The 24,255-nt window shown below is 46.3% G+C and overlaps 1 protein-coding gene and 1 long non-coding RNA gene across 4 annotated transcripts in view; one reads left to right on the top strand and one right to left on the bottom strand.

Annotated features, from left to right (window-relative positions):
* The window catches only part of LOC149340152 (uncharacterized), a 207,733-nt gene that overhangs the window by 123,819 nt on the left and 59,659 nt on the right, over nt 1–24,255 (bottom strand). The gene's annotated exons all lie outside the window — the stretch shown is intronic.
* Nucleotides 2,052–3,890, top strand: LOC149340153 (uncharacterized). Its single transcript, XR_016283582.1, has 2 exons — nt 2,052–2,616; nt 3,801–3,890. It is a non-coding gene; the product is annotated as an uncharacterized LOC149340153 (long non-coding RNA).

The raw sequence follows: 24,255 nt of genomic DNA, 5'->3' as shown, positions 1-24,255 counted from the left end.
AGAGGGCAAGTATAGAGTTTTCGAACCCACAAGCGCATGAAGACCGAATTGAATAACGAATGTAAATTTATAATTTTCCTCGATTACTTCTTTCAAGGTTTTAAGCTTTTCGCAGCTGCCGATCTGTACGACGGTTGCTCTCAGTTCATGACCTTATGCTATCGTTAACTTTCTCTGAAAGACGCAAGAGATGCTCAACGAAAGGCTGCTGTATAGCATCTCTTCTCAGCATCGCGCTTTTATTCAGGTAACCTATGACATCCTTCCAATAAACAGCAAAAACAACGAGTCTTAGCTAGCTGCATTGTACTGAGTGTAGAAAGTTGGGCCTCTAGCATTGATCTAAGAAAGGAAGCATTTCCCAGCGGCAGAAATGGACAAAGACGAACAGTCAGTCCGTTCGTGTCTTTTAATCGTTCATTTTTGGCGTTGTTTTGTGTTTAATGCCCCGCTTGAAGTGTTTTCCTTGTGCTGTTACGTTGTAGCCGATCAGCAGCCACTCTAATACGATGGTGTTTTTCGATAGCTTGGGGATGATCTTTATTATGCAAATTTTTTTGTCACATTTGTGATGCGGATGTGGATGTCTTATTATGGGCAGGCATGCGCGAGGCATAACATTTTGTGGTAAGTGGCCCCCGTCGTGTGGTTTTATGTGCCCCTAGGCCCTCGTCCCCTGTTACGCCGTCTTCAAAATATGTTACATTAAATATCAGCAGTTATGTGTCCGAATTCGGTTGCTCTGCAGCTTGGAAAGCACCGAGGGCACTCATACGTTCTAGACCTTGTTTAGTACACTTTCAGTGGCTCGAATGTGACCCTACGATCAAGCGTCCATATTTAGCGAGAGTCTAATCTTTCCCAGTGGTCATTACTGCTCTGAACCTTCTTACGTGATCAGCTTCTTTAGACATACGGTTTTGGAGAGCGCTGACTGTCACATGAACGGACACACACACACAGACGACGGACCGCTTTATCGTGTGCGTGCGTGCGTGTGTGCGTGTGTGTGTGTGTGTGTGAGAGAGCGTGCGTGCGTGTGTGTGTGTGTGCGTGCGTGCGTGTGTGTGTGTGTGTGTGTGTGTGTGTGTGTGCGTGTGTGTGCGTGCGTGCGTGCGTGTGCGCGTGTGCGCCTGTGCGCGTGTGCGCGCGCGTGTGTGCGTGTGTGCGTGTGTGCGTCGGCGTCCGTCCGTTCCTGTGCCAGTTAGCGCTTTCGAAACCAGTATGATGAAATATCAACTGCAGCCCCAGTAGTAGCTGTTCTTTTTTTCTTTAAGGCGGCGGTACCACGCTAGCGGCGGTCAGCAGCCGTTTTTTGTCATGTTTGTGTGAGCGGTGTGGCACATCCGTTTGCGCTAGAAAAATGATATTGAGCGCATTGTAAAGATAATTGTATCTTCTTTGCGATGGTATGTGTCGCTAAAAGCTATTCACGTTAGTATGATAGCAGTGAGCAAAAGAGCGAGGGGCATAAAACGATATTTTTGCTCGACTTGCCTGCGTTGGATTTGCTGTTGACGAAAACTACTGCTCCGAAAAGAAAACTGCTTCTGCAGCTTTTAGATTAAGTGTGACTCGAGGACCTTACAGGCAATTTATTGAGTTATATTGGGTGGTTATTTAGAACTGGTGCCATAAAAAAGTGTGAAATTTAAAAGAATGGCGCATTAATAACTCCTAGTCCAGTTCATAAATCACAAACATATTTAGCAGGATTGTAGATAGTACCCATGTTGTTAATTCTTGAAAATTTCATTGAGCTACATGTCATCATTTTTTAGTTTTCATTGTTCAAAGTTGGTCGTAACCAAGAAACTGCGCTTTTTTGATCTGAGTTTTAGAAGGAAGTAAACGTCGTATAGGGAACAAATTTTGCACGCGAAATATTTAGGAAATATTCAAGGACCTGCTCAAGTCCGAATTTCGCTATGACAAACAGAACGGTATTACTGCGCCATTCAATTGCGCTATTTTTTGGTGCGCCGTAACCTCCGCAAAATACATCCAGCGCGAAAGATCACTGTTATATTCCAGGCTTTTTTCACAGGAACTGAAGTCCCTGGTCTTAAACTACCAGTGATGTAAATTTGGGTATGATAAACGACTCATGTTAGCTCGCACTCGCCCCGTTTGTTGGTCGACGGGGCTGCTGCATTTGAATCTCGCGGGCGTTTTGACTCAACAATGGAGTTCCGCCGGTCAACGACAGTGGCGCTGTCAAACATTTTGAAGCAAGACGTACGAGACAGTAACTATTGGGGTTTACTGAAACGTGTGCGCAGCGCCTCCCCTGTGTGTGTGACGCCCGCAACTCTCGCCCCGGTACTCTGTACCGGTACGGACGACTGACTACGCTGAAGCCTGTCCTGCCTTTCGGTCGCTTCTTCGGCTGCTCCGCAGGCTGTCATCGGTGTATCGTGCTGTTTTGCTTGTTGGTGTTTTTTTTTTTACTGTGCTTTTGTATTTATGTGCAGCGCCGTTTTTTATCACGTTATCTTGCCAGTTTTTTTGTGTGTAAAAGTGTCAAATGGGGAATCGGCGGCGATACCTTCAACGCAAAAGGTCGACGATCACAAAGCTTCGTACGCGCATGGCTGATGTCAGGGCCAAACGCAGGTGAGCCATTCGGACCGCAATTTTGTTATTAGTATGTGCATTGAAGTCCCAACTGTACCTGTGTCGCGTGCGTGAGCTACCTCGTAGTGTGTGTTATCGAGTGCGGTTTTTCATGAACGCGTGTGCAAGATTACCAGTGTCACGGCACTGTGACATTTCGTAAGGCTCCTAGTCGTTTGCTCTTTTGCAACAATATAGTTTTTCTTTCCGCCCTCCTGTTATGGCCTCGTAGGTGAGTATATGTGAGGTAAAATCATTATAGAGGGTATTTTTGCTATAAACTTATCACTTGTTTCATACAAATGCTTGAAAGCTACACAGCCCTCGTTGAGTTGGGTGTTTTCCTTAGCTGAAAAGGCGCTGAAGCACATTTGTGGATTAATGCACTCTAAATATGCTTGTAATTGATTTTCAAATGTAACCGTTGAGATCCCTGCTATATGAAACATGAAACAGTGTGTTTTCATTTCTTTCCGCTTTATATTTTCAAAAATGTGGGGCTTTTATATGTCCGTTGCAACGTCACTGTTGAGTTGTTTCTTTTTCCCAAGTATAGCTTAGTTGGACATGCTGTACTTCTTATGCCTGCTCCTTTCTTCTGTTCTATAGCTGCGTCTTTTCTTTTGCTACTAGCCCGCTTGTGGCGTTCACTTTCCTTGGAAGCACAGTATCAATATACACTTTCAAGGGATATTCAACCTCACAGCTCACATTTTTCTGCTTGTGTGTAATGGATACAGCCTTCTGCTGGTAAGCTTTTTCTTCGTGAACTGCTGGTGACATCAAAACAAGCAGTGTATCATTGTTCCAGCAGCTTTGTATCACCCTGTATGGCATAAGCAGAATATGTTTCTATCGTGCTCAGCAGGCTTTTATCCTAACATATCTGCTCTCATTGTTACAGTGGCAGCAAATTACTTAGATGTATGTAAGGACTTTTCAGTCCACTTGCTATGTTTATGCACATATTTTCTTTCCTTTTCCGTTACTGCCCTCACATTTTTGTATGACGGGAGGTAAGCATATGTGTTTGTGTGTTACTGAAACACTAAGTCAATGGAAAGTAACTGCAATGGTTGAGCAGTAAAGAACAAGCTAATACCCACTTTTGAGCACTGACATTTCCTGTCACTTCCTGAAAATAGACTCACATATGACATTGGTATGGTCTTGTTTGCTTGCAGGCTGCCACCATGATGTGTGGGGGAGTTGTGCAAGGCATCTGAACGTGCTTAGCAGATGTTGCAATAAAATGGTCCTGTTTTTATAAGGAACATGCGTTTGTCTTTTGAAAATGCACATCAATGGAAGTGAATGAAGCCTTCTGCTTCTGCCTCTACCAGTGGCGAAGTGCATGTGTGGACAGTGCGATTTCACTAGCATTGTAGTGGCAAAGCATGCCCCCAAAATTATATGTCAATCACACACTGCAAGAAAAAAAGAATGCACGGATAACATTCTTGAAAGGTATATGGGAGCGTAGCTGGTGATATGCATGCGCGCAATGCAGCAAAAACAATGCCAGCATCTCTTGCCATTGTTTGCACTGCATGAAATACCAGTACTTTCCCTCAGCGGTGTGCAAACCACGGATACCGAAATCGTTAGAAATGCAATCAGTTGTCAGTCTCGGCTACAGGGTATTATGATTCAAAACTAGCTCTTGTAAATGGCGGTTTCCGGAAGAGCTGCTCCACAATAGTACAGCGACATTTGCTGCGCATGGCGCTGCACGATTGCGCGTGTAGTGTCTAGATAGGAGTAGGTGAGTTGCATAAATATGGAAGTCTGCTATGGTGGGCTTGCTGCTCGCACCGCTGGCACTTGCCACGTGCCAGCGCAAGTGCCAATCTGCTCGCGGGTGCTCAAAAGCGGTGGTGTCCCTCATTGTTAGTCATGGCTGGAATTCCGCTCCGGTCAAGAATGGAGAAAATTGTGCTGCGGGCGTGCGGGGCAGCTTGGTGTATGCGAGTGAGAGGGGAGCTTGCGGAGCGGGCGAGCGTAGTGTATGTGTGTGTGAGAGAGAGAGAGTGCGGTCGCCCTCTCCCGAAGTGCGCGCCTCACGTGTCAGGTCGCCGGCAACTTTCGCGGTCCTTCCCACTGGCTGTATCGCCTCGCGTAATGGAAATACAAGCAGGAGGGAAGGTTTTCCCTCTCTCTCTACCCTTTGTTTTCCCCTTCACTGTCATCTCGCTTTCCATTTCCATCCCCCAGCCCCAGCTCAGGTGCTTCTAGACATGATAGCAGATGCCGGCGCTGGCAAGAATCCTTCTACCTTCTTTTTCATTTACAATAAAAGCCACTTACTACTACTACTCAGGATAGTTCCGTGAACACGAGGGGCCGAGAGCTTCTGGTGAAATTTATTGGAAACCGGTATGAAGTCCTTTGGCTGGGTGGTCTGTGGATGACATTGGTGAAAACATTTTGTCTAAGAGCTATTTTTCAGCAGATTTCGAAGCTCTCTCAGCAATTCTTGGTGGGTACAGCCGAAATAACAAGACGCAGACACAGAAAGGAACACGTAGAACGTAGACGAAGCTGGCTGTCAACTAAAAAGTTGAAAGCCAGAAAAGTTTTTTAGTTGACAGCCAGCTTCGTCTACGTTCTACGTGTTCCTTTCTGTGTCTGCGTCTTGTTATTTCGGCTGTACCCACCAAGAATTATGAACCAACTAGCTCAGTTTTCTACTCTTTTAATCTCTCAGCAAAACCATCAAGGACTTCAGGATAATTCAGCAAGGTTATGTGGGAAGCAGGTTTTACATCGCGAATTGTTTTTTGACCTGGTTTACAAAGCGGGGAACATAATATGACGTTAGTGTCGATCCGTATTCACAAATTAGAAGAAAGACCATAAATATTTTCAAAATGGTGCTCGTCTACCTGATAAACATTTACGACCAGATTTTCATTAGCGTGGTTATGAAAAAACCCTAATTGGAAGGGTCCGGAACTCTACATTTTACCAGATCTGACGAACGCTTCAGCCTCTTGCTCAGGACGGTTCCTCATGCTTGTTTACAAAAAAGCATACAGCAGCAGCATGCTTGCATTGTCTTCGCATTCCGGCCTTGAAATAGCATTTGCCACAGCGGTTGCTTTTGTGTGCATGGTCATGAAACGTGAAAAAAATCTGCCATCATTTACACACACATCTATTTTCCTCAATATTTCATGACATTCTAAGATATTACGGGAGTAGGCATTGCTCTGGCTGAATGTAACTTCTAAGTCAAAATGTTTGCTTGCACATGAATGAGCACATATAGCGATGGCTCTGCAAATAAAGTGTTCCCGCATGCGCGGTAATCTCTTCAGCTTCGCATATCTGTTTAGAAGCACTTTATGTTCGCATAAAGATTGTGTTTATTATTATTAGCGCAAAACGTAACAAAACCCCATTGTATTGGCCTCGAATTTCAAGTTGATTCACTCAGGACACACACTTTCTGTCACTTCCCCATGGAGGTAGTTTTCATTGACAATCTGCTCCACTGAGTGCACGTGATCAATTAGCAATTTTCGCTCCTTCAAGTTGACAGAAAAAAAAATGTTTTCACTATTTTCTGGGACACACATCCTAGGCTCTACATTTTTCTCACCTGAAAAAGAAAAAAAACGCGACTGCGCATACAGATTTGCAGGCAGGCCAACACGTGCAAAGAAAACTGGCTTCCTTCAAGACACACGTCATCAACGCACGTGCTTCTGGCCCGAAGGGCAAAACATGCGCCGTACCGAGAAGGCTCACACTGGGAGAAGAAGGCTGCCAGGCGTTTCGAATCAGGGAACAAAGCTGGTGGGGGAGTGCTGGGCACCTGAAAAACCGGTTCAGAACCGAAATTCGACGATTTTGCCCATCGGGGCACACCTTTTTGACGTCACACTGTTTACATCAGGGAGAGGTCTATTATGAGGCACCGGCCGGATACGCTGGCGCCCGGAGCGCGCTCCTGCCACCCGGCCTAAGTCATTCAGCGCAAGCGTTTCCCCTCTTCTATCCTGTGAGGGCCGGCGAGGCGTCTCGAATCGGGGTAAAAAGGCGGCGAAGGAGCCCTCGGGACCAACAACACCGGCTCAGAACCAAAAGTTGTCAGTTCTGCCAACCGGGCCACAACTTTTTGACGTCACGCTGTTTACAATAGGGAGGGGGTTTCACAGTTCTGCGAAGCTGATGTTTTGCGAAGGCGATTGACATGCGGCCGTTCCAATCCAAGGTTCTTCTGCAGCCAAGGCCAGACTAGAAAGAGGAGACAGACCTGTGTGCCTCTGCTGCAGGGAGTGGGTACAACTTGTCAGGGCGCACCCGCCCTGGGCGCAGTGGGGTTTGTAATAAAAATCTTTAGCGCGGCACCCAACCCTTGCTCTCACCGTCGTGGTGAAGCGGTGCGTTCCGCGTTTCTTTCCAGGAACGACGCTTGCTCCGTCAACAACTGCGGGGGGTGGGGGGAACGTACACTGCCAGTAGCCTTTATGCGCTCGCAGTTACATGCGTGGTCCTGACAGTCAACAGACTCGAGCGACAAGACGCGGTCAGGTTCGCCAGCGTAGCCTTGTAAAGTGCACCGGGGAAGGCGTGTCCACAGATGACTCACCCCTTTCATTTCTGCCTATTGAAGCCAGCACTGCCCGTTACTGCTCTGGAGACCACCTGCACCCACAATTATAAATGCATTTTCGCAGAAAACATTCAAGGGCGTTCAGGCAACCCTGCAAACGCGTTTCTGAAGAACGGCAGATTGGGCTACTTGGAGTTGATACATAGGGATTGAGTGGACAACAGCCCTGCCAGACACTGACACAGAATAAGATGAGACACACAGAAGGAGCCTCCTTGTACGTCGTCTTTTTCTCTGTGAGTGTCTGGTATCGCTGTTGGACCACTAACATAAAACGTGCTCCGCCTGGCGGCCGCTAGGAGGGTACGCTAATCGAAAACTTGGCATAATGCAATACAGTAAGCCGTTACTACTGGCTCGAGTATCCGAACTGCTGACATGATAGTACCAACACAGCAGCTTTTTTTTTTTCTCTGCCTGCTCATGGATACAGCTGCGGACATATAACAAGACGAAAATAGCTACACACACACAAATACGCGAGGCCTTGCGCGAGTGCGTTTGTTGAGTCCATGTGGAGAAAGAAAACAAAGCAGTGTGCAGGGGCGTTATTGTTCATTTCCCCTATCCCCCTAGCTGACAGAGTCCCATTATCTAAAAGCGACCGTCCACCCGGAAAGACGTGTAGTCGATTTTTTTTTTTCGGCAGCAGTGAAGAGAAATCAGGGCTGAGAGCCTACATGTTGCGCCGCCGGGGTGGGGGGTCTGTATGCGCTGCAGGAAATCTGAGTTTACCGTAGGAACTTCGTCCAGCGTACTTGTATACACGTGACGATAAAAAGTTATAATTTCTGAAAATGAAGTGGCATCATGTTTGAGTTGTAACTGCTACATTTTGATAGTTTTCAAACGCAATTTAGTGACTTTTAAAAAATGGTTTACTGTGTATGATCGTACACGGCAAAGATATTTTTGAAACCGTACCATTTTCCGTGTTTGAATGTGTTTGTGCGCGTGCGTGGGGGGATTTATACCCCTGTCACACGGCAACTTTAGTGATACTTTCACGAAGCGCACTCCCCATGAACGAATGGCGCTTTCATTGCGTTGTCACATGGCAAAAAGAGGTGCTATTTGGAAATGATGATAGTGACGATGGGTGTTGCAGGTAGTGACGATCGGTGCTGCAGCACATTGTGAAAATTAGTTTGTTTTCGCAAATATTTGCAAAATATGTCATAGCAGATGTAATTGCTTTCGCGTCTGATCGCATGCTGTTATCTAAGAAAACATCCCGAGCCTGAGATTAGCAATATCTCTGCTACACGGGCGTTTCAAATACCTTCCAACCGAGTGTCATTCGAGTCGGATGTCGCCTTGTGCAGCTGCACGAACTATTCAATGGCATTTGGCTGACATACTATCAAGTCAATGGAGCTCCGCGAAGGCATTCGAGATTTTGGAATGCCTTCGAGTCACGAACACGGCCCGCACTGACGTCGCCATCCCTTCGCTCCGCCAATAACACAGGGCGACTGCACACCAGTACTCCTTTTTACAGCGCTGTATGCAAACAGCTATGTTTGTTCGCGTGAGGTAAAACGAGAGCTACGCTTTTGTTTTATTAATCCTATTTGTGTACCTGTTGTTCCTTTGCTTGTTTATGCAGCGCGACAACTTTGTAGAAACCACCGATGTGATCGCGCGCCTCGGAAACATTCGGTGGCCGGATTGCTGACATCGCGTAGGACCGACGCTTCTAATTGTCCCTGCTTTCTCCGATGTGATATTCAATTTTGAATCGCTTTATCCTGAAGTACGTTCGATGGCGAAATAAAACGTCCTTATTCCTAATCCACAAGCGACGCCGGTGACTGCTGCTGGCTGCCCAAGAGCGCGGCAGTCTGGGTCCGACCAGAGCTTTCCTTTCATTGCATGTGCATCCTGCACTGTGAAAATAGTCGATATTAGGTCACCGTTGTGAAAACTTCATTTGTTGGCCATTTGCATTCCCCAAAACGTGAATTCGCGTTCGACGGTTGCGGAAATTGCACACACGAAACCTGCGGAATCGTTAGACCTATCGCGGAAAGGGGTCGTCGTCACTGGCAGAGCGAGAGTAGCTCTATTCAGGTATGTACATTATATTTAGTTGCTCATTACCAAAAAAAAGTTCGCACTAAGAACCAGAATAAAAAATAAAACTTTATTTACAGCGGAGCACGGCTGCTGAGACTACACACTCGCCGATATCACAAAACGATATCACAAAAGCAGGAACGTTGCCTCGTGTGGCAACAAAATGCAGTTCCAATGAATGGATGGAAATGCTATGCTAAGGCCACAGTAGGGAGAAACCTGACGCGATTGTAATGAGTACTTATTAGCTCTTGCCAGCTATGTCCCGCAGTCTCCAGTGGAAGTTTCGCAGCCAGTGTTTCCTTTTCGTTTTTCGAACCTTGGTGGTGGTAGTAGTTTATTTGACAATAAAAAGTGAACGAAAAGAATGTTGCCGGCTGCGGCCCTAAGCGCTTTCGGGATTTTTGTTATCATACACGGATGCGCGGGCGGAAAAAAAGAAAATCAGCATTACTTGCAACGTATCTCAACGTCACAGACTACCTCTCCGCAGCTACTGACCCAACGACTTGAACGCAATATGTTTGTACCATTCTGATATGCCTTATTCTGCCCATTTTCTCTTATTTACTGTTACCATATCAGCTGTCTCTTAGAATTCTACATAGCACTGGCAGTGTGTGAGTAAAAAATAAAAACACTCGCCATGCTTCGAAATCTCGGGTTGATGTTTCACTGCTGATGTTTTTCCTGTAATTGCGAAATAAACGTTTGTATGGTGAACGGGAATCAATAGCACACAAGCTACGCGCCACGCGCCTTTGACCGCAGAAAAGGCTGTGACAACACGCATGGCAACAACCCTTTGAAACCAAGAGGTGATCTACTATTCCGCTGCATCCATTTCGACATCATCCATACTTTTACGAAGGCCATAGCCCATAGATGTCTTGTGGCCCTTTGTTATGGATGCCGGTGGAACCTACGAAGCTTTATTTTGTAATATTGCTTGCCGTGGCTGCCGCTGCTAGTCATCAAAATATTTGTCAGGGTCGTGAGAAAAGAATAACTATAAAACAACGTGTACAACTCTGGAAAAAATGGAAACAAAATATAATTTCTGTAAATGTCACAGATATAGAGACTTCGTGTTCAGGAAAGTAAAAACAGCGCTAAATTCTACACAAAACACACAGAAAGACGGACAGGACGGGCGCTGACTCCAACTGAACACAATGTCACATCAACTAGCCCCGCAAAAGGTCACATTCGAAATAGTGCCTCCTAAAAAAGAATCGCCAGGTACCACGGCAGGGCCGCCAAGGGGTGGGTAGGGACGAAAGAAGCAGTACCCGTGTGCCAAACACGTTCGAGCGCGGTCGTCATTGTCATGGCGTTTATCCCCCTCCGTGACTAACCGCCTCCTTCTGCCACAACGCGAGGGAGAGGAGGTCAAGGTAACGCAGAGAGGAGGACCAGACCGTCTCGAAGGAGCGCTTTTTCGCTTCCACGGACAAGTGGAGCCGCCCTGGTGGTTCAACTAACGTCTTGTCCAAGATGGCCGCCGTGGTACCCCCGCCTTAAACACGCTGCGGAGGCCTACCGATGTAAAAATGAACCCGACCCAACCGCGTCGCTTGGCACAAATAGAGCTTTGATCAGTTGTCGTAAAAGTGACATAAGTGGGTTCATGTGGCACCTGCTGTCGACGTTAACATGTATTCACTAACAACTGTCAGCACTCAAACCTCCTCAGGATATTTATTATTGAATCCTACCACTATTTTTGCACGTAGATCAAAATCACAGCTGTCAATGTGAAAACTATCATCGTCAGCAATTCTGCCTTATCGCGACAATAATTTCCTGCTGTGGCGAAATCGATACACCTGAGCCATTTGTGCGTCCCTGGCGTTTGCCTGAGGGCAGCGTGCGCTGCTGGCAAGGAAAGCGCCCCGAAACCCGCAATCCGCCGTAATCAGCCGCATTTTCGTAATTTCCTATGCAGACTCGTACGGCTCTCTGAGTACGGAGCGCAACGCGGTCGAAATTGGGAGTCGTGCGCGGCGCTCGTGCGCGCAAACGTACGTACTAGCTGCGCCGATGCTGCTACACAGGCTGCACAACACAGGAACTGTGGGTCGGCATGTAGCGTGGTTCCGCGGTCGCCCGCGTTCGCCGCTCGGTGCTCGCTAGGAAGCGAAGCAGCTGCACAACAGGCCAGCCTCGAGCGTCACGCTCTTGCGCGTACTTTCGCCGGCTTTTAGCGCAGCGAAGAGAACCCGTGTGCGACGTTGTTCCAAAGCCTTGCATTTGCCCCAACCGCATTTTCCTTTTCGTGACTCATTTTCTTGCTTGCTTTGAATGCTTGCGCAACTTCCGTGTTAGGTTTCTGCGTGGATTCTTTGCAACTCGCACGCACTATCACGCACGCTGACTGTTTTTTCTGCATTGTTTTTATACGGTAGCTTAGGAGGTCTTAGTACGTCCCAAATAACAGCCGCTCTACTTTGTGCAGTAAGGAACAGGAAAACATACGCGGCAGGGTTACAGGCGTTGACGCAATTGCAGCAGCCCGCAGATAGCATCAAATGCTGTATATATTCGAAAGGAATTAAGGAATTTCACAGAGCGTGCAGAGGGAAACTAAGCGGAGGGCCGGTGCATATATGCACGCAGAACGATGTCATGGAGGACATTTGTTTGAAGCGGGAGTGACTGAGGCGAACGTTAACACTTGCAAACCGATTCGAATATCTTGGTGTCTTCCTATACGTAACACTTAGTAGCAGGGCCAGATTTTAGCAAACGTTTCATTCTGAAAATTAGGCATCCTGAACCTCACAGCTAAGGCAGTTTAAAATTGTTCAGGACATTTTTTTTTTTTTAACGAGCGGCATTCTTCGTGTGACAGGACACAAAGTTAAGCTACGCAACCTTTTGCTCTTGAAACTTGCTGACCACATACGCGCACAGATATTAACAGCACGGTTTGCATGAACCCTTACGCTTATTAAAATACGTGGTATAACTAGCCACGGCGTTCGTGATGTTGTAAAAGCAATTATTACTCCTGCAAATTTGTGCTTTTTAAATGCATTTTGCGCCTGGTAACCTGCCATTTGGTGTATCAGCTCATGCCATCTAACATCTGACGCATTAGAGTGTAGTCTAATGTTCGCAGTATACTCACTGTGGATTATAATTTTATTTGACCACACGATATACACCTTTCCTGGCATTCGCGTTTTTAATTTGACAATCCCAATACGAGTCATTATCATAACATCAGACAAGAGGACGAACCCTCTTCGAAAGGTCATTGTTTGCTCACGATGACTGATCTCTGTTGCCTCTCACCTCTATAATCTTTCTTGCTGCTGAAACCTCAGCACCAATATGGAAATGAACGTAGAATGCATTTCCACGTAAGCAATCCAGCAACGTCAAAAAACCCGCCAGTCATGTTATGTTAGGGAAGAAGGCGTCCCTGGGCAAGACCAATGCCCCTCGTATAGGTCGAGCGTCATCGAGGCTTAGGTCAACAGCGACAACAACAACAAAAACAATTTTCTGTAGACCGAAAGCAGGCGTCGCGTGAAAGCTGTAGGTAAACTGAACAACAATGAAGGATTCTCGAGCGCCATCTTTCCACCTCGCAGCGTCATCCATAAAATTAGCATAAACAATGCTTTGGATATCAGAGTAATTATGTGCACGGTGACCGAGCCCATCTGCATTTCAATGCGTACCTCCGCAGCGTAGACGCGGCTGTATCGCGATAACAGCGCAGCGACTCGCGATTATGCTAACGCAGCTCGACAACGAAAGCGTATTAGCTCCCCCTCCCCACCCCCTTCCCCCTGTATGTACAGAGGGTAGCGAGTTTTCGCGGCTGCCTCTGGAGCGTAAGTCGGAGCATCTACGTTTGCCACTCCTCACATCGTCTACTTCGAGAGCCCTGACTGCCGCAACGGCTGAAACAGTGATCCGATTGGGAGATGATTGCGCCCTTAAAATTATTTATGCACACTGTTGACTCTTCTCTACGAATAGTTCGCGCAATGATTCACCGTAAGACATGAAATGATTAGCATTCCTCTGTTTTTTTTAGCAAGAGTACATTGGTTTACATAGTTTTCTAGAGCGCTCCAGCGGCGCGCTGTCTCGTTAATTTATGACAATTGCTCCTGCCTGGTTTGACTGACACATCTTTTAAAGGCATGAGGGGTTAAGCGTGATCCATCGGAATGTACACACACGATAAGGTCAGATTTCGAGCCCTATGCCACTCGTAAATGACACAAGTGTACTCCATAGTGCACTGTTCTAAAGCTCTAGACTGGCGTGTGGACCACTGTACAATACCGGTTGAGAGGTATTCTAGTTGACTGGCTAGTAATGAGCAACAACTGCTACGTAAGCAAGCACGAGCATGAACCTGACGTTTGAGAATCTTGCTGGATGGTTTCGATTTTAATCACGCATGAAGCCCCAGTGTAGCCTCGAGTGTCCTTTGCCAAGGTTCATTTCACAGCCCTGTCTGTTGACCTTTCTCTCTTCGTAACTGGTCAGGTGAAAGGCATGAGAAAAATTGGTTGTCGGTGCAGAGGCAACATTGCGAGATAAAAGGAGGGCGAAAATAGACGAAATACACAATAAGCGGAGGAGACATAGAACCAAAAGTCGGCGTCTCTAGTCTGTTTTTAGTAGTTTTGCTGTTCCTTGTGCGTCGGAACGATGCCTTAGCGATTAGCCGGCTGTCCTTATTTTTACTGTGCCGGAGGCTTCTGCCACGGGTATAGTAGGTGAGAACCTTTTATTGGACACTGCTTGCGTAGTTTGGGAATGCGAAGCTTCATCAGCGCTTTGCTCAGAAAATCTCACAGGACTCCTCACTGAGTTTCGCCGCTTAGTGTACGGTGCTTGAATGCTTCCCACAGTATACGATGGCGCTAACATGACCGTGCTTTGAAAATAGCTGGCGGGATTTGTTTCGGATGGTTAGAGAACGACGCTTTGCGGGAGTCGACAGTGACCACACTAACACTCGGTTCGGTCGCCGTGACTACGCGTTAGCCATGGGCCCGTACGGATTCCACGAGCTAAGCGCATTTAGAGGTCGCCTTGTAAAGAACGTTTTCAATCGATCAACTCAAACGGGCAGTCGGTCATGCAGTATCACAGAAACGGTGCGGGAAGGCTGTATTTAATCTATGCAGAAGATCGGAATCATTTGATTCGATATGTCGCCTAACCCTATTAGAGATGGAGATAGGGCAGCAGTATAGAAAGGGACATAGATTAATGAGAAGAACAGGAATGGGCTACACGGGTGCAAGAGAACGCGAAAAACAGAAGAGGGAGACACGAATGACACGGGCCTCGTTGTAAAATATCTTAACACACCAGAAAACATAACGGAAATCTTAAGTCCAGCATAGCATGCGCACGAAAAAAGAACGAAGAAATCATTATTTAGAACACATCACTACGCGTTTAAAATTTCTCTAGCCAGTGTTAAGGGTTCGAAATAAGCTAAATGAATATTAATGACCTCTAAAGAAAAAGTAGGCTTTGCTTCTGCCATTTCTGTGTTACAAAACAGTGCTTTGAGTTATGGAATCTATTTTCTCAACAAGAACGGCGCTTTACTGACACTTTACTGACTTCTTTCACTTGAGAGCAAAATTTTCTTGCGAAAATATCCACACGATTTGTTCATTTTTGTTGGTCTCTAAAGGAGGAATCATAATTTAAAGCGGCATTTTACACTCTGCGCGCGCTTGCCAGGGGATTCATGGTGGCAGTATTTCGTTTAAACTTAACTCCTTCGATTAACTCAAGCTTATTAAAATGGTTTTACCATAAATCTATAATTTCGGCTAATTTTTTGGAGGAACATTCAAAAGAAATTGACTTATCCCTGCATGTTTCACGGCAAGCTCTACCTGTCACTGCTTGAGCTTTTATATCGGCTTCACTGTCGAGTGAAGCAGTGCCATGGCGAGTGGCTTTGATTGACACCCTGAGGGTATTTATACATTGTGCGTAAGTATACCCGACTTTACCAATAGCAATTCTGAAAATTATTCATTTTATTAATTTCACTTCATTTCACGAAGCCTTTCTGAGTTGAAAACAAGCGGCGGCGTTAATTTTTTCTAGCCGTTCGCGTTAAGAGATTCATATTGTTGTATGTCCCGAATTGCGTTACTGACTACATATGTATAGAGCACGGGAAATATAAACGAATAATTTGAAGAAACTTTTCCTGGAAAGAAAAATCGGAAAGACCCGTGAAATGCACTGAAAACGGCGGAGACGTGCTGAATTTTAAATCCACTTCCTTTGAATAAAATAATTTTAAGTCGCTTTGTCTAGAGAAAGACGACACATGCAAATTTTTGCTGCGTCAACACGGTGAACAGTGCTCTTTAATGCGATAACTGATCTCTAATAATCTGAATTCGTAGTTGCTCGCTTTTGAGAACATACGTGAACTGGACCGCCGATACACAATGCAGCGCATGCGTGTTGCAGAACCAGATTAAACATAAGCTGTAACGCACCGCTGCATCGCATTTGCCTTTCAAGACACGCTTCCTGACACACATACCGCTAAGAAGGTCGACAGCTTCCATTTTGTTCTTGTCCATGCTGTGCATTTGTAATTTAATTGCGGAGATTTTCTTCCCTTCGTATCGTGATCGGGGCTCACGACAAGGGATGCCGGTCGACACTAAGCGGCTGCCCGATATTCGCCCCCAATACAGCTGGACAGACAGCGACAAAAGCACCAACACGGGCTCGCGACCGCCAGAGTCGAGCGGCGTCCTCTCAACATCTACGGCGTCGTAATCTGACAGGCCAGGACAATATGGAAATGCGGCGAAGACACAATGGCGAGATCTTGCAATCAGTGTGACGGCGTCCTGCACGAACAGCTAAGGAGAACGCACCCTAGCTCGCTGCAAGTCGTGGGACATTTGCAAGTGCTCGTTTTCTCGATATATCAAGAGAACAGAAAAAAAAAAAGGCTCTTAACGGAATAAACACCATAGTCTTTACCCCGTCAGCTGACAGTTGGGTTAGTTAGTGCTCGTTGAATGGATCCTACGTACTAACTAGCGCGAAAACACTTAGCACGAGAAAAAACTTATTTCAAAAGACAGAGCGAAAGTCTGTGGCCTCCTGGTGCTGAGTGCGAAACGCACTTGGGCTGTCCGTGCATCCTATTCAAACAGAATAAAAGTACCAGAGGAACTTCCTTAGCTGTAGGCTTTGACCACAGTACATCGACATGACTGGGAAACTAATCGCAGTAAACAGCAGTAGTTTGCCACGACAGGTACGAAGCTTAAATAATAAAAAATGCGGTTAATGTCTATGGGTTTTGGCTCTTCAGGTGTAGAGCGACTTAGTGGAAGTTGCATTGTGCAAAAAAGTGGGGCTTTCTTGTCTTATTGCAGGCTTTAGAAGGTGCCGCACAAAATGAGATGAACTATACATGGCACTGAAGAAACACATGCATAATGTGAGGCAAAAAGGAGCTAGACACACCGCACTAAAGATATCATTAGCGTCAACCCCATGACTGTCACCATCGCCAAAACAGACGCCTTTCCTCCAAGGACAAAGTGCCAGAGCGAGTAATCTATTTGCGGCTCCATGCCTGCTCCGGCCTGAGGGTAAGTATGCTCGAAGCGCGAGATTCAACGTCGGACAAAACTGCGTTGCCTTATATGACTTTTCGAACAGTACACCCGACTATATTGTTTCCCTAAACGGTGGCGAGACATTTCACGGATAGTTGCTTCCTTTGCCTTTACATTGTGTAATAATGCTTCTTTCCTACAGCCTGCTGCCTCATGACACATATATATCTTTACTAATAGTCTCTTATTTTTCGTCATACTTTACGGTGCTCAGGTGGTTTTTTATCATTGGTCTTCCTTTCATTTTCCAGTCTTTGTTCCTATTTTTTTTTCAAGTTCGCTACTGAATTAATTCCTAAAACGAACAAATAAATACCAGGAAAGCATTTGCTCGTTGCAGGAAACAAGAGCGGACGGCGGTAAGCGGAGACGAAAGATGGTTTGGTATGGTTTATTGGGGTTTAACGTCCCGAAGCAACTAAGGCTATGAGGGACGCCGTAGTGGAGGGCTCCGGAAATTTCGACCACCTGGGGTTCTTTAACGTGCACTGACATCGCACAGCACACGGGCCTCTAGAATCTCGCCTTCATCGAAATTCAGCCGCTGCGGCCGGGATCGAACCCGAGTCTTTCGGGACAGCAGCCGAGCGCCGTAACCACTGAGCCACCGCGGCGGGTGCGGAGACGAAAGAGACGGAAAAAAATGAAGGCGGCAGCGACGTATAATTCCTCGCGCAGACACTGCGCTTTCTTCTCCGCAGCGCTGGAGGCCGGAATAACTCGATATTCCGCTTTTATCAGAGGCGGCGGCAACAACCTTCGCCGGATCGCAGCCTGGCCGATCTGCTGCCGCTAACGGAACGGCGGGGACGCTCTCGTTCGCCTTGAACCGCGCCAGGATGAGAAGGGAAGGTCGCGGCAGATTCGACGGCGAGATGTGCCGCTCCTGCGCGAACACGGCCGCCGCGCCGCGCCGCGACGCACGTACGCGCGCACCTTGTCATGCAGTTTGGGGACGCGGCGCCGCAAAGGTGCGGCAGTTTTCAAGCGGCCTTCTTCGTATCGTAGATTTAATGTGCTCGCTGTTGCTTTCTTGACGTCAACAAGAGGGGTGACGCGCGGGTGACTCACATCCAGGACGCTGAGTAATGCGAATGAATGTCTGCGATCTATCTGCTGGAATTTCGGAATGCTGGATTTTTGTTTTTGCGGAATTCCTCCTTGGTTACCTCATTAAGCTGTGTGTGGCGGAGTTGATGTGCCTTCGATAGTATTTACACGTTTAATATAATGGGTGTGCTAATGCGACAGGTAATGAAAAATATTGTCCATATAACCTATAGTCGAAAGCGCATCAATCCGCTGCGTGTGTAGGTAAGAAAAAAAATCGCGCAAATAGCAAGTACGGAAAGGAACATCGTATCTGTTCTTCGATCGCGCAGTGCGCCGTCCGGGGCAAGTAATTGAAAACACGCTGAGGTTGGTACAATATGAAGGCTGCAAACACCATCTTTTTCAACACGACATTGGTGTAATAAAGGGACTGTGCGACCGCTTACACTTAGGAGCTTAGATGATCACAAAGCCACATTAATTAATCATGGCTGTTAACAGCAGTTGCAAAAGGCGGTTATATCTCGAAAGCACGTTATATCTCCTTGTCAATATTATATTCAGCACGTTGATGACGCAAGCATGCTAACGTTCTCGCGGACACCGTTACGCCAACATATTATGATTTCAAGTGAATCTTGAAAGCTTCCGACTACCATGCTCAGGATTCACCTGTAGGTCTCCTGACCCTAATTATTACATTCGAATTACAGAACTCGAATAATCACACGCGCCTATAGTTTGAATATCATGCCACTGCATTCGAGGATTCTTACCAGGAACTAGAACACCTGTTGCAGAAGTTAGCTAAAAACGGGTACCGCTTCACGTTCCCGCAGTTTGCTGTTCCCAATGCTGCCAAAGACACAACTCGGGAACGGAGGTGTAATGCATACGATCATACTGACTGCTTTTCTCGTATAGGACAAGCCTTAACGTCTGTACTCATGCGCTTTGGTGTGAAGGTTTAATAATTAGCTAGATTATATTGTAGCACTCAAAAACAACTATACTACTTATGAGCGGTAAGCGATCTGAGAGTCTCTTGAAGCGAAGAAAACAGACTTATTCGCAGACCAGCACGTGAAAAGCAAGCGCTTGTTCTTCCCTTTAAGAGCACTGTTTCTTAACGTATCGTTTGGTCCCTTGCAACGGCGAGAACTTCACTCCTAGGGTTTATGAAGGGGCCTCGCCAAGCGAGGTGGAGTAGATTAGTTTAATCGAAACACACTTGTTAATTTTTAAGTGAATGTTAATAATACACCGAATAAAGTTCATGCCCTGCCGTCTTAAATAATCGCGTACACACGGATGTGACCATGGAAAAACGAGGCGCTGAAATAAGAGGAGTACGAGTACGCTGAAATGTTCAAGGATACACGGTTGCCGCTTAGCATTGTGCCGCTCCAGAAAACAAACTGAAAGCGAGTCCGGAAGGGGCTTTATCTAAGAACATGTGGACCCGAAGGGCATTCTATAATCGACATCGTGAGCAAGGAAATCCTCTAGCTTTTTAATATCACCTTCAACGACTTCCTCTTGCTTTCTCTGTTTTCTTGCGCTAGAGTGGATGAGCTTCGATGATTTCTTCTTTTCCAGACGAAGCCACCCAACTCTAAACCAGTCCGGCGACCCGCGGAGCAGGTAGGACGAGTACGGCCAGGAAGATGTTTTATTGCCTCAGGAACTTGCCCTCTATTCTGCACTGACCACGTTGTATACTGGCTTTGCGACGTCTGGGAAAAATGCCATGCACCGCATGGCAAACAGATTTAAGCCTAATCAGCAAGTGAGCACAGCCTGCCACTAAGAATTGGAAAAATAGTCGGAAGACGTGCTAAGACTATCTGCTAAGTCATTTATATCAAAACTAGGGCGAGGATTAGCCTTTCCTTCGAAGTACAGTCGAATCCGAATATATCGATCGCGAAGGGGATTGCGAAATAGTTCGATATATCGATAATTCGAAGTGTCAAAAATAGCAACGCATAAACTTATCTGCAACTTTGACCCACCGACGGGTTGGCGCACCCCTCTCAGAACGCGTTGCTTGGTGTCACCTGATTCGCACTGAAGCCACTGCAGACGGTGCTTTGGAACCACTGCGTATCATAAGATGTCTAATCCGGTTGTCAGTACACTAGCCATGATACTTTAATAGTACGGGTGAGGCTTGTCTTCTTAGACCGCACACCAGTGCACTATAAACAGAATAACCTCATCAAAATTAAGGTACAATTGGTTTACGCACCGCCTTCGGCAGCTAAGCTCTCCAGGCTAGGCCCGTCGCTGGTTTTTAGTTACATTGGCTGCACCAAATGACAGCGATGTGGCGTGAAAAATGAGCACAAGAGGGGGAAGGCCATCTTCAAGTACACCCTACGTTCATATCGCCACGCGGTTTCAGAGCACTAGCGCTCCCAGCAGGTGCCTAAGGCAGCGCAACCTACTCGTCTCGGCGCGCGGTAAGTGGTCTAAGAGCGCCGTTAGGAGAAGCGGCGATTGCAGGGGGTCGCAGCGGAGTTAGATATATGGAATTTCCAGCGAAATTGCAGTTCGATATACAGTGCGACTTTTCTATACTTTTATACGTGATTTCAAGGGCGTAAGGTCACTAAGGCTACCTCATCAGAAGAACGTAAGTCGGACCTTTTCCATGGTGCTCGAGAAATTTCCAACTCCAGCATGAGCGTTTGAAGCCGCACTTAAAATTTTACTTAATTATTATTGACTAATTTGTTAAAGTAGGCGGGATGAAAAAAGTACTAGCTGGTACTTTATACAACTCCTAACAACAACATTCCCTTTATTTCAGTTCCGAAGTAGGCTTTGGTTGTTTTTGAATCTTTATCTACTTTAACTGGGAAAACCTGTAGAACCTCGAGCTGAAGCAAGGAAAGGTAATGTTAATACCTGCGTGGTAGCCCTCGTACGGCCAAATAGAAAATAAAAAGAGCTGCGAGTGGGTAAGACAGACGAAATTACTTCCGCACCAACAACAGCTGCTGCACTCAGAGATGAGGAGTGATAGTATGGAGGCGAGTCATTTGTTATGCAGCCGACGGCAATCGTAGCCGGCCCCCAGGACAGCAAGCGAGACCCGAGATCCGCGCACTACAAAAGAACTAATCAAGGCGCTCAGTGTCTCCGGCTAATTATCAAAAAAAAAAAAAGCTGAGGAACTGCCTTCGCGCCCGACTAATTGAGGTTTAATAAGAAGGCCGCGATGGCGGGGTGGCAAAAACCAAGGCCCCCTCCGCTACAGCACACTCTGGTTGTGCATTGTTGTTTCGTGCCTTATCGCTTAGTGGAGCGGAATGACCGAGCTGCGACCTTTGCCTGCGCACTCGGCGTGGTGGCGGCGCCCGTACAAAAAAAGGGATACCCGCGGCGTCCGCCAGCTGCTGGCGCTGGCGTCATTATTCATATGCAAAGTGCGCTCGTGCCAAGAGACGGCCGAACGCTGTTGCGCCGACATGCCTCGAGCAACGCGGACTGCGCGCCGAAAAAACTAATATTACAGGAATGAAATATATCCTTCATCACGCCTATTAGCAGCGGGAGGACCGGTATCGATGCGTCCGAGGCCCCAGATTGTGGTTGGACGTCAAAAGGTCAGTGCGATTATATAAATACCAATAGGTAGGTGGCAGCTGTCGTCTCCTGGAGCTTCATTGGCGAGTGGTTTAGGTTTCCGGTCATTCGTTTACTCCCACGTGTGCAATGCGCCGTGGTACCATGGCGGAAGACATACGGAAAAAGCACGCACTAGTGACGCCCGTGCAATAATTACAGCCACTGTCGTTACGGCAAGTTTCATCCCTATAACACAAGTGGCCCTTCCGAGCACAGTTCGTGCATAACGGTAACCCAGACACAGCTGCTATATGCCTGAAGTAGCAGAAAAAAGGCCCAGAAGTGAAAAAATAACCGCTTTCAAAGAAACTGAATGCGGGTTCGTTGCACGTGTCTGGTTAGCGACGCTGCTACACTGGGATGAAGCAACGCAAACTACTTGCATGCAGGCTTGGTGAACAGTGGATGAGATACGCTCAGTTGGGCACAGCTTATGATTACCCAATTCTGTAAAGAGGATATTGTGCACTCAGACATTGCTAAGCCTTGAGAAGTGCTACTTTGCTGAGTTTCTAACTGTCCCGTATTTCTTTGCTTCTTTTGTCCCATCCTAGTGTGCAACTAATAGCGCAGGCTGCAAGAGACACAGGTAGTACGTGCACACCCTGTACATAGATCCCAGTCCCGTACATACATCCTAGTTTAGTGCTCATATCCTGATGTTTAAATTTTCCGATCAGCGATCCACTGAAGGCCAGCAGTGGCCCGCCCATTATACGTTGAGGCCGCTTAATATAGAACGTCAGCACGCTAATAACGTCGAAACTATCCGCACATTTGTAAGACCCTTGAGGATAGAGATGCGGCTGTTCTAAAACCTAAAGCAGACGTTAAAATGCGCTCCCAACTCTTGGTTGTTTACAAAATTCGCTCAATCCTTGGAGTGTCGCAACCGTGGGATATTTCTGTTCGTTTTTTCCGCTCTAGCTGATCATTGGGCGATTACGAAGGCGACGTCGGCGCAGCTACTGCGACAGCCCGGAGAGTCGAACACGGGTGATCAGATAGGGAGCAGTCCTTCGAAAACGGCGTGTGTACGTGTGTCGCATTTGCAGCAGTACTAAACTATTTCTTTCTCTCGTTTGTGTCATTTTTTTTATAACTAGCCGCTGTGCGAGTCATTGTTTAGTCGTCGACGCCTTAATTCACTCTTCCTTTTTTTATGGCTCCTTTGTTCATACCTATTGATGAAGAAAACAGATAAGCTGGAGAAACTGAGCATACGGAACTCAAGCTTGTTACCTTGTAAAAAGTATTGTCGACTGCGTGGTGGAAATACAAATGGAAACACCAATGACTGAGCATTAGTAGGCAAGAAATGAGGGGAAATACACATGGTTTGGTGGCGGCACATTTCGGAGGCTAAGCAAGACGATAAAAAAGATAAAAAGGTAAAATTTGAAATTAGAATTTAGAAATTAGAAATTTTAAATCATGAAGTTTTCTCACGAAAACTTGCAGTTTGGGTACTTGCGAAGGACGCAGGTCATATGAGAAAAAATGCGGAATGAATCAAGGGCCTGCTACTTTATAATTATGAACTACTGTAAGGCGAATTCTTTATTTTTCTGCCTTAATTACTGGCACTCGGAGGTTATTGAAATTGTCTAACATATGATGTCTGATAATAACCTGAACGAATATAAAATTTCAGAAAAGCTGTCGTCATAGCAGCCCTTGCTTTGTAAGCGTAAAATCAAGCAAATTTTTTTACTGTGAAAGCTTTCTGATTTTTGTTAAATGAACATTCCTGCCGAAGACATGTCCATCTAACTTGCATTTACAGATACTAGACTCAATGTGTAGAAAAACGAGACAAGAAATGTTTAATGCCAGTTCTCGCTATATAGCAATTCCTGTATTAGGTCGAGACCCAGAAGCGTGAAAACGAAACTGAGGCACTTGTGCTATAGTTACTATAGAGGAATTGCTGACCCACTCTCTTTAGTTAATCTCAAGAGTATTTGTTAAAGGGCAGAGTACCTTCGCTGCTGACCCACTCTCTTTAGTTAATCTCAAGAGTATTTGTTAAAGGGCAGAGTACCTTCGCGGCAGAACACTCTTTCTCCTAACAATACTGAAATGCGTCCACCCGGTCACCACCTTTGATGGTCCTACGAAAAGTCTGAAGTTCTTCTGAAAGGTGGATGCTTGCGGCTACCTGGCGACCTGGACCCTTCTGCGAATCCGTTTGCGACGTCCCCTAGCGAAAACACAGGTCTTAAATGGCTGTTGTTAGTAAGATACATGGATAGAATTGCTTATTCTCTTCCATCTGCAACCTGTCGTCCTTGGTTTTTCATTTAGTATAACAACGAGCTAGACGCTCTCCTTTGCACGTAAAAGTAAACCTTGCTCTATGCCTGCCCTATTAAATGACTTGCAGACGTAAGTTATTTTGATGTATAGGCTAGCACTGACACGACTGTGGTGCCCTCAAATAAATCCAAGATTTCAAAACGCCAAAGCTGATGCAAAGTAGACTAAAATAAGAATAAAAGTAGCGCTGTAGCATCCAGGAACATCCTGTCAGCAGCAGCAGTTACCTTTCTAAGAAGACGACGACGTTCCCATCAAATAATTTTTTTTCGT

This window comes from Amblyomma mixtum, chromosome 6 (assembly GCF_055824585.1).
Source record: "Amblyomma mixtum isolate Tamu chromosome 6, ASM5582458v1, whole genome shotgun sequence".
Classification (NCBI taxonomy): domain Eukaryota; kingdom Metazoa; phylum Arthropoda; class Arachnida; order Ixodida; family Ixodidae; genus Amblyomma; species Amblyomma mixtum.
The sequence above is the reverse complement of the archived record's forward strand: the minus strand, read 5'-3'. Positions and strand labels throughout refer to the sequence as shown.